Source organism: Podarcis tiliguerta, assembly GCF_965153285.1.
Source record: "Podarcis tiliguerta genome assembly, chromosome: 14".
Lineage (NCBI taxonomy): Eukaryota > Metazoa > Chordata > Lepidosauria > Squamata > Lacertidae > Podarcis > Podarcis tiliguerta.
Window position 1 is genome coordinate 10,696,801 of NC_139547.1, and position 8,691 is coordinate 10,705,491.

At 46.8% G+C, this 8,691-nt stretch overlaps 1 long non-coding RNA gene across 1 annotated transcript; it reads right to left on the reverse strand.

Moving 5' to 3' along the window:
• Window positions 1-7: 7 nt before the first annotated feature.
• LOC310663941 lies at window positions 8-7,106 on the reverse strand. The gene is made up of 2 exons (XR_014504700.1): window positions 4,948-7,106; window positions 8-4,576 (listed from the first exon to the last, which is right to left on the reverse strand). It is a non-coding gene; the product is annotated as an uncharacterized lncRNA (long non-coding RNA).
• Between the last annotated feature and the right edge of the window lie 1,585 nt (window positions 7,107-8,691).

Genomic DNA, 8,691 nt, shown 5'->3' on the forward strand with positions numbered 1-8,691 from the left:
GTTTAGGTGACTTTGAGCTGTTTGTTTTGAAATGCTTGACGCTGCAGGACATGATCCTGAGCATTGGGGAAGGTTCTTTTTCTCCCATCTCTCCCTTCATACTACAGAAGACTAGGAAACTTGCAATGTGGTCCTATGCACATTCGCTCAGAAGTAGTTCTTACCATATTTGACGGAACTCTCTCCAAGGTAAATATGCCTAGATTGGTTTAGTACAGTAGCCTTCAGGTGAAACTACTTCTCTTTATATATGGAGAAAAGTAAACAATTTCAAAATAGCAAGGGCGTCAACAAGTAGAAAGAGAAAGACAAACACTTTTTGTAAAATGGGAGCTGCTTATATACTGTTTGTCAGATAAGCCACAAAGGTTGGTGTGATGTGTGGGTGGGGAGAGAGGGAAGCAGTGGTGCATCCAGTTAAGATTGCTCACTGCTTGCCATATGATGCCTTGCCAGTGGGAGCCTTCAGTGTTCAGAACTTAACCGTTTAAACAGATCAACAATGGAAAAAGTTGCTCAGGGAGGTTGTGGAAACGCTCAAAGAGGCTGCTAGAAAGGGAAGGTGTGAAAGCACCTCTCACATGTTTTAGACATGCAGCTGGCTTAAGGGCTGTATATAGATATGGAAGGTATGAGCAATAACCTCCAAATTGAAACAGGAAGCCTCTATTCTGCCGCTCAAGGTATCCCTCTAATCTGGCTGTGTGCTACAGCCAGCCCTGTTTTGATAAAGGATAAACCTAGCTGACTAGTACATTGGGTTGCACCCAATTTGGTAGGTGTTCGAAAAACTTACATGCCTCCTCTCTAAAGAGTGACATAATGGGAAAAACATCTTTTCAAAGAACCTTTAATTTGAAAATCCCAAATTGTCTGTAGTTGGTATCTCATAGCAACCGTTATATGTGGCATGTGTCCTAAATACAGAAGAGGCAGTTTCAGTGTGCATGAAGTGTGGAATGAGTTGTTTTCCCACGTTTTTTAAAAAAATCTTGCAGAGCAGCTTTTCAGGAAACTGGAGAAAGACTTCTTGCACAGGGGAATAGAGGAAAAGCTAAGGCTTTCTACCAACATAAGTGAAACAACTTTGCTGTTTGGGAGTGTCAAAATCCCACTTGGCTTTCCAGCCGATACCTTGGCAAAACCTCTGGAGGCTTTCTGCTGACCTCTGATCTACACACCTTTCTTCCTCTGGAGTGGGACAGGGGGTTGGGCATACCAGCAGGCTTATCTTTCAAAGTGTCATGTTGATCGTGGAAAAATTTCACCCAGGAAACTGCTCAACCACTTTTCTTAACCCTTAGCCTATTCCACTTTTCATGAATGGATTGTTAAAGCCCAGTCTGTAAACACTGTAATCCATGCATTGTGATTTTGATAGCCTTAAAAATCTATAGCATACTCGCAGTGCCAGAAAAACCTGCTGGACAGCTACTGGAGCTAAGGCCAAAGGCCTGCTCTTTTCTGGGTGCAGCCGGGGCCATCTCTAATGGAATATTGATGTAACATCTGGGGAGAGGGAAAAGGATGGCCAGGACCCTAACCATTGTGTTTCCTCCATTGAGAGGAAGGGCTGTGTTTTAATTAGATACTTATGTGGGTTTTTATGTTGCTCTTAGTGCAAAAAAATTCAAGGCTGTACGCCTGGTGTGTTCCCCCCCCCCGCCCCCCACTTTTTCTTACAATAACCCTGTGAAGTAGATCAGGCCGAGATCAGGTAGGGACAGACCCAGGTTCAGCCAGTGAGCTGCATGAGTGAGCAGGGAGTTGAAGCACCCACACAACACCAGCTCTTAATCTGGTTTATTGATTAAGCCAGAGGTCTGCTCCACTAACCTCTTGCCCTGACTTGGTCACAGCAACTTTTTGAAATGGTAAAAATGGATAGTTGTGCCATCTAATCAAACGGTACAGAAGATCATAGAGGAGTTGGCTACAGCTGTTGTTATCTGTGCACCTATCATACATGCTGACAATCTCAGGCGAAGTGTCTGTCAAGTCTCATTTAGATATCTTCACAATTCCTTATTTACATATGGATGTTTTGTGCATGTGCTGGTTCAAATACATCAAGGCCCTTTCCTGCTTTGCAGGATTTGGAGAAGGACCACAATTCAGTGGTCAAGGACACACACTGCATGCAGAAAGTGAGTCTCCAGGGTGACAGGAGATGGGACAGGTTCTGGGAAGCCAGATCTCATCACAGTGGGCAATACCTGGAGAAACAATCTGACTTGGTATAACTCAGCAGCTGCCTCTGATCTGTGCATAACCCCGTTTTGGTAGGACAGGGTAGCTAAAGCAGCTAGAGCTGGAAAAGCCACAAAGAGGCTAAAGCACTTTTGCAGGCTGCGTGAAAAAGATACAAACCAAACTTATATCTCCCTGTGCTATTTGGACAATTTCTCACCACTACAGAAGACTTAACTATATGGAGAAGCTGGGGTGGTGGCAGGCTTGGGATAGGATGACACAGCCTCCATGCTAAAGAAGGCATTCATAATGAAGTGGGAAGTTATCACTTGCAGGAGACAGAGGGCAGGATCCAGAGAGAGAGTTGGTGGGGGGGAGGGTAGAATCAATGGGTAACATTTTATAGATCTTGCTTATTTCATTGAAGCCCACCCAATTCCCACCCCCTCCATAGGCATGTGTTTTTATTGTTTGTAGTTACTGCAAAGATAGTCGCTGCTGAATAAGCTGGGTGAGGTTGCAAAGTGTGTCTCATTGGCACTGCAGAAGCACAAGCTCCTTCAGGAGAAAACCAGGGGCAGCTCAAATGGGACATGTTCTCCAGTTGTCACACTAGCAAGCTACCTTTCTCTACTTTCCAGCACTGCTAATTCTTTAGGTAAACTGGACAGCAGAATGGAAACAACAAAGAAACAGCTTCTAGGTTGGGGAAGATAGCCTGGCTGTGATGTTCCCCCTTCAGGGTATTCCCCCCCCCCTTTGCATGCACGTGGAGGATTTTACTGCCCTCTTGTGTACATAAGAATGATAAAACACTTCCATTTAAGCATTTACTGCTGAACACCTCTAAGGAAAATAAACGGCTTGCAGTGCTCCCAATGCTTTCCTTTGGAAGTATCCTGATGTGGTTATTGACAGCAGCAAGAAGAACCAGCACATAGTGTGCTGTGGAAAAGGTAGAGGAGTCTCTGGATAGACGGACAGGCAGGCTCATACTGGTGCTGGAGTGGCAAACATTCATGCTTAATGATGAGCATTTTTATTAGCCCAGACCTTTCAGAATGAATACTTAAACAATTTTATTCACTGATGCTGGAGATTTTCTGCTGCACTAGTTTTCTTCCACTTTATTATTGTTCAGGTGGAGCTTTAATGGTTTATTTTAATTAATGATGATGTCCCCACATTTGTTACTTTGAAATGTTGTAGCACAGCTTTTGAACTGTAGGGCCAGAGATTCCCCACATTGCAAGGGCTGCAGCAGATTTAGTGTTGTATTTGTAATCATGAGAAAGCTCGTAGTTATAATTGGCAGGCATACATTTTCACCCTGAAATCTACCCTCTCTGCAGTTCATTCTAACTGTGCTAAATCTAAATTTGCTTGCACACGGCAGCATAGTTGGGGTGTGGTGAAATGAGGCATAAGACATAAAGAGAGGGGGAAATGGGGCAGGGAAAGAGATGAGTCTTAGCAGTACCTAAAGCATTATATGATAGAGCACACTTGTTTCTTAAAATCCTTCCTGGTCTGTCTGCTGTTCTCGCCTTTAAATGTCACATAAGCTGAAGAATACGCAATGGATGGAGCCAGGACATCAAGCTTTTGCGCCAAGGCATCAGTTGCCGCTGGGCAAGGTATTTAAATCAGGAAAACAGCACAGTAGAGGAAGCATTAAACACCTTCTCTCCCCCTACCCCAACTTTTCAGCAGAGATGCTAAGGGACTGAAGCTGAGAGTGGGACATTCTGCAAGCAAAATAGCTGCCCTTGCACTGAGCTAGAGCCTCTTGCCATTATCTACCCCAGAAAAGCAGCTGTCTTTATGACATACATACACCAAACATCCCCATGCCCAGATCAGTTCTGTTTTCCTTTTTATCTGCATTAGGCACATAGGAGCCAGCCTTATAGTAGGCCAAGAAAATTATCTGTCTAGCTCAGTAGTACAGTACTCTGACTGGCTTCAACTGCCTAGAGTTTCAGGGCCCGGTCTTTCCCTGTATCTGCTACCTGATACATTTACTCTCGTTTCCACTTTCCTTCATTTAGGTTACTTTTCTGGTTTTAAAAAGGGTGCACACAGCTTTTGTGCTGTTTTTTTGCTGCAGCATTTGGTAGTGGGGGAGGCAAGTCTCCCAGTGCTTGTGAGATTTTAGCACCTCAGAATGCAGAGGCAGTGAAAGGGGAGGGGGGCTCTTAAGGGTAAGAGATAAGAGGCATTTTAAGCTGACTGCCTTTCCAGGGAGTGTTTCGTGCATGGGAGCTTTCAAACTGAGACTTAAAAGGTGTTACAGAGACCCCGGGGAGAGAGCCGAAGCCTGAAAAATAGCAATTGGTTGTATCCAGCCAAGTTCTACTCAGACCCATGGAACTGGATGGACCTAAATTAAAGGTAAAGGTACCCCTGCCCATATGGGCCAGTCTTGACAGACTCTAGGGTTGTGCGCCCATCTCACTCAAGAGGCCGGGGGCCAGCGCTGTCCGGAGACACTTCCGGGTCACGTGGCCAGCGTGACATCGCTGCTCTGGCGAGCCAGAGCCGCACACGGAAACGCCGTTTACCTTCCCACTAGTAAGCGGTCCCTATTTATCTACTTGCACCCGGGAGTGCTTTCGAACTGCTAGGTTGGCAGGCGCTGGGACCGAACAACGGGAGCGCACCCCGCTGCGGGGATTCGAACCGCCGACCTTTCGATCAGCAAGCCCTAGGCGCTGAGGCTTTTTACCCACAGCGCCACCCGTGTCCCTGGACCTAAATTAGTCATGCCCATTAATTGCAATTGGTCTCTGAGTATGAAAAACCTTGGATTCAACTCAGTGTTAGCATTGTGCGCTATCAACATTTTAACACGGCACTCCCCGAAACCAAAAACACAGACAGTGGTTTATCAGGGAAGGAAAATGAGAAATCAACAATGGTCCCTGATATTTGGTAACAATCAGAGAGGTCCCCCCCCCCCACCTCATGCTTTAAGCACCAAAGCCCTTGCTTTGCAGAATCCTGCTGAATTGCCGCAAGGTCTTCAAGGCAAGAAGGGACTGCAAGAGATTAAGATGTGTATCATTCACATATGAGATGGTAGCATCCAGCATTATTAACCTTAGTTTGTACAGCATAAGTGTTGCAGCACAGTGAAAAAACAGCTGCTTGTCTGGCTCTAGCATTTTAAGAAAAATGTTGAGTTTTTATTTGAAACAGTATTACACCCTACAGGAAGCGAGTGCAATCTATTCCCCCTGGAAATGCCCCGTAGCCAACACACAAAGTGGCACAGATCAGGGACCCTGGAGGGACACGGCTGGTTCATAAGCATCCTGAGAAAACAAGCAGCAGGCATCCTTCTTCTTCTTCAGCCCAGGGGCAGCTTCCTCTTCTCTTAACTGTCAGGCTTTGCTATATTAGACAGTAAATGGTTGTGGGAAGCAAGAGACACAAGGGAGCTTCTAGACCCCTTAAGCATGACAAATGCTGAGCAACATCTGGAATTGTAACCGTGCTGAAAGGCAACAGATTATTTAACTGAGGAGTAGCCAGAATGTTGATGGACCATTGGCCACCCTACCTGGGGCTGATGGGAGCTCACGTCCAACAAATGCCAGGACAGCCCAAGGTTCCCCGCTCATCCCTATGTAAGTGATACACAGCCAAGTCCTTATATTTGGCTGGTTCCTCTCACAAATGCAGCCTTCCTTTGAAAGAACGAGTAAACAGCAGAGTGACAGTTCTAATCTCTGCAATTGCTACCACAGACTATGCAGTGATTAAACTAGAATAAGAGGATTATGGAAGTATTTCTGTGAACAAACATGGAAATACTTGAGGGGGGAGAGATTCTCATGCTGCCCTTTATAGTGGAGGACATTCATTTCCCTGGCACTGAATAATCTGGAGGAAACCTTCTCCACTTCAAACATAAGCCTGGAAGGGGACTCTACAATTCTATGAAATATTGCTAAGTGCCCTGAGCCCTTTCTCAGCTCCACCATCCAGCCAAGCCCCTCCCCACCCACCGCCCCAGCGAGGCAGCAGATGTTACCAGGTTGCAATTTCACAAACACGGGAGCTTTTCAGTCAGAATGGGGTCAGAAAGCTCAGCAGCTGCTTGGCACTGAACTAGCAGGAGGAGAGGATGCTGTTAATCTGCCCTCGTTGCAATTGCGGAACCTCAGAAGTCGCAATCTACAGTTCTCCCCCAGCAAAAACCAAGCTGATTAAGCCACAAGGCCAAGGCCTGGGGGTTTGGTACAGACAAATCGGGAAATACCCAGATGGCAGCTTTCCTGTTTGGCGGGGGAGCACCAGATAGGCCCCCCCAAAAGTCCTCAGGAGAATCAGGCAGCTTAGGAATCAGTCAGCTCTGTCGTAGTCCTCACTAGAAGTTGGTCACATGGGCTGGCTTCTCCTAGGCTTGTAGCTTGGCAAAGGACCCATCTCAGATTCTTGCAGAAGGTTGTCATATGTCAAACCAGTGTACTTGTACTTTTAAGACAGAGATAGGGAACCTGCAGCCTTCTAGGTGTTGGACTCCCAACTCTCATCACACCTGGCTACTGGCCATGCTGTCTGGGGTTGATGGAGTCCAGTAACCTCTGGAGGGCCACGGTTTCTCAATTGTTCCCATTGTTCCCATTTCTCTTCTGCAGAACATAATTGCTGCATCCTAAGCATGCAAAGGGACGCGGGTGGTGCTGTGGGTTAAACCACAGAGCCTAGGACTTACCGATCAAAAGGTCACGGTTCGAATCCCCGCAACGGGGTGAGCTCCCATTGTTCTGTCCCTGCTCCTGCCAACCTAGCAGTTCGAAAGCACGTCAAAGTGCAAGTAGATAAATAGGTACCACTCCAGCGGGAAGGTAAACGGCGTTTCCATGTGCTGCTCTGGTTTGCCAGAAGCGGCTTAGTCATGCTGGCTACATGACCTGGAAGCTGTATGCCAGCTCCCTCAGCCAATAAAGCGAGATGAGCGCCGCAACCCCAGAGTCGTCCGCGACCGGACCTAACGGTCAGGGTCCCTTTACCTTTACCTTTTAAGCATGCAAAGAAATGGAGGGGCAAAGGGACCTGTGGATCACCAGGCTGGAAGGCAAAGCAATTTCAGCTATGAGATTCAGTTTAAAAAACAAAAAACACTGCCTGCATTTTAATATTTGGCAACCCAAAACTTTGCTGAAGCACTGCAGACATTTGAGGACATCAATACTTTTTAAGATATTGGTGAGGTGGTTTGCCCTACACTGCCAAGTTGCAGCATAGCATCTGGGAGTCAAGGTTGGGCGAGACAACACCTTTATCCTTCAGGAGAATCACACTGGAGAGTCAGCCTTTGTTGCAAAAATGCCTCAGCAGCACACTGTGCAAGAGGCAGAGGTAGGAGTATTCAGCGTCAAACTTGCATTGCTGCGAAAGCCAGCGCTGCCACAATTCCCAGCAGCATTCATTCTGCCCTACATCCGAAATACTTTGCCCAAATATGCATAGCTTGTAGTGGCAGACTGCTAGGCATGTGTCCCATTCAAGCATAGCTGATCCGTGATGCCTCTGCCTCGATGGGAACGTGGCACATGCGAAAAAGGATTTACAAAACACCACAGGACTGTTTCTCCTGGCCTTGGGTGGCAGAGGTTCCTGGCTCGTCCCCACAAGAGAATCTCAACACTTCGGCTCTCAACAGCTGAAATGTGAACTCCTGAACTCCCAACAGCTGTGTGTTCAAGCCGTTAAAATGGAATTAGCTGCATGCACACAGGCTTGGGAAACCAACACAGACCTTTGACTGTACATTTCCCTCCTGCCTTAGCAAAAGCAGTGCCATGATCACAGCTCTACAAATGGCAGCTGAAATCAGGAAAGCCCAACTCCCGTGCTCTTCCAGGATGTGGAACCTGTGGCCCTCCAGATGGGACTGGACATCAGCTTCCAGCCACCAATATCCACTGGTGAGGGAGAACGGGACTTTTTCATCAAACCACACTTGGAAGGCTTGTAGGTGCAACATGCCTGCTCTGTGACAACCAAGCAGATGTCCGTTCCTTGCCTAGAGCAATTCCGTGCCTCTGGGATCAATTCAGATAATTCAACCTTTTGAGCATTTCTCAGCGGCCTTGCTTTTTCCATTAATAGAACAGGTGGATTCAGGTTATGGCTGGTGCCATGACGGACATCTGGGCCTGCAACTCTGTGAATAAGCTCGTCAACAGTAGAAGCTGGCCCACAGTAAGATCACATTATCTTTTGTGATCAAATCAGAAACCTGGGCTGTGGATGTATGGGCAAATCAGAGTCACATTGTGCTGCCAGGTGAATTTTGCCAGATACCTTCAAGCTTTGTTCTACGTGCCCGGATACTGCCGAAAAACTCCCTATTTTCTTGCAGGGCCAAATCAGACAGCGTGGGCAGGCTTGCAGATGCTTCCAGATGTTGCTCTTTTGCAGGTGGGATTAAATCACATGCCAGGAAATTCTGGTTATGTGATTAAAGTGGGTTTGGCAATCTTG